We start from the raw sequence: 2,499 nt of genomic DNA, 5'->3' as shown, positions 1-2,499 counted from the left end.
GTCAGAATGGAGATGGAGAAGTACCAAAACCTCCTCATTCATTCCTGATTTGTTCCTCTTTTTTGAGGAAAGGTGGGTGGAGGGGAAATGGGCTAAAGTGAGAAGCCAGAATGCTATAGCAATCTGAATCATAGCATTTGGACTCAGAAAAGCCTGTTAGAAGCCATTAGTCAAAGATTTCTACCTGAAAGGAAACTTCCCAGGACATTTACATCCTCCATTTTGGAGCTAAAGAACCAAGGTATAGATAGGTTACTTGACTTGCCCAGGCTACACAGCTAATGTGTCAGAGATGGAATGTGATTCCAGGTCTTCCTAACCCCCAGTGAGGATCCTATCTGCTAAATTCGGGGAACTTAAACTGTTTTGTGTCATGGACTCCTCTGACAGTCTAGTGAAGATTATAGGACCTCTTCTCTGAATAATATTTGTAAATTCATAAAGGTAACCAATCATAATAAAATATTTTAAAAATCAAGTCCATAGACCTCAGGCTAAGCAGCCATAACCCATATAACACTATAATACATAATGTATGACATTATAACATTCTGTCTGACCCCCTAGTTCTACAGAGAGAAAAGGAGGTTCTAGACAATAAGAATAACTTGTCAGAAGTATTTGAACTAATTAGTGCCAGCAACTGTTCTGCCACAAATGCTCTCTTGCTTTTTTCTAGCTTCCTTCAAAATTCTGTTTCTTGGGTCAGTCATTACTCTCTATCTTCATTAGTTATATCTTGCATGAATCTATTTACGTATTGTCTCCCCCATTAGAATGTAAGCTCACTGAGGGTAGGAAATGTTTTTGCTTCTTTGAATTCCCAAGGCTTAGCATAGGAACGGGGAACTGTTTTTCTGCCAACTGTCATATGTATATGTATAACATCATTCATGGGCTTTATTTGGTCAAACATTTAATTAATTCACCCTTAAAAAGCTCCCAGATTTATTAAATTTCAAGTCCCTACTGTGGTTGCCTTGGCAATGCCAGACCAATACAGTTGGCAGGTTGGAGGTTGCCCATTCTTGGCTTAGCACCATGCCAGTTGAATACTTTGTTGTCCAGTTGGTTTTTTTAGTCCCATTCAACTCTTCATGATCCCATTTGTAATTTTTTTTAGCCAAAACACTGAAGGGGTTTGCCATCCTTCTCTAGCTCATTTGACAGATGAGGAAGCTGAGGCAAACAGAGTTAAGTGACTTGCCCAGGATCACACATGTATTAAGTTTCTGAGGCCAAATCTGAATTCAGGAAGATGAATCTTTCTGACTTCAGGCTTGGCACACTCTCCATTAATAAGTGCTTGCTGACAAATGATTTCCGAATTTCAAGTCAACAAACTTTATTAAATATCTAAGGTCCCTGGATACTGAAAGATGAATACAATTTAGATAAGACATCATCCCTGTCCCTCATAGAAAACTGGATGGGGAAGAGGATAGGAAACTGTGCTTGGAGTCAGCAAGATCTAAGTTTAAAGCCCACCTAACTCTAGGATCAAAACTAATGGAGCAAACATTTCCCCATTTAAATAAAATGAGGATGTGATGGTCACTGAGGTCACTAAAACTCTGATCCTATGAATTACACAACTCAACATTACCTAATAAATGTAATTAAAGAGGAAGAGAACAAAGAGCCACATGAACTCAAAGCAGAGAGACTGCTTCTGAAGGGCTTCACTCAGGAAGACTTCTTGTAGGAAAGGAGTCCCCAGCTAAAGAGTGGTACATTCCCAACCTAGGGGTAGTGTGAGCAAAGGCTGGCTTCAAAACCCTTCTTCTGTAAGAAGTCTTTTCCTCTTAATGCTGGTACTTTTTCTCTGTTGATTAACTCCAATTTTCTCTATATGTATCATTTGCATGTTGTCTCCCATTAGATTATAAGTTCCTTGAGGGCAAGAACTGTCTTCTTACTTTCTTTGTATGCCTGCCTTATAATAAACACTTCTTGGCTGACTACAGTCCAGTATTGCTTCATTAAAAAATGTGAATACTGGGGTGGCTAGGTGGTGCAGTGGATAAAGCACTGGCCGGAGTCAGGAGTACCTGTGTTCAAATCTGGTCTCAGTCACTTAATAATTACCTAGCTGTGTGGCTTTGGGCAAGCCACTTAACCCCATTTGCCTTGCAAAAACCTAAAAAAAAATGGGAATACTGCAGGAGATAAAGTTGGAAAGGTAGGGTGATCACTAGATGATGGAGGGTCTTGAATGTTATCTAAAGTTAAATGAGCCTGGGGAGGCAGTGTTCTATTGAGGCCAAATATGAATGAATAGGCTCATGTAAATCTGAATGTAAATGTAAATCGATTTCTACATATGTGTGATGATATTTTAGCCCATCTCCCAACAATCAGGAAGCCTCAAAACCAATGGGAACCATATCAAGAAAGATCCCTTGCCAGTGCGTTATTCTTCTGCATGTTCAAACACCAGCTCAGCCAGGGTAAGGGAGGTTCAATTTCTAGAACAGTATGATATTTGAGGAGCTGGTG

The sequence above is a fragment of the Macrotis lagotis genome, chromosome 1, assembly GCF_037893015.1.
Source record: "Macrotis lagotis isolate mMagLag1 chromosome 1, bilby.v1.9.chrom.fasta, whole genome shotgun sequence".
NCBI classification, from domain to species: domain Eukaryota; kingdom Metazoa; phylum Chordata; class Mammalia; order Peramelemorphia; family Peramelidae; genus Macrotis; species Macrotis lagotis.
Note: the sequence above shows the minus strand (reverse complement) of the source record.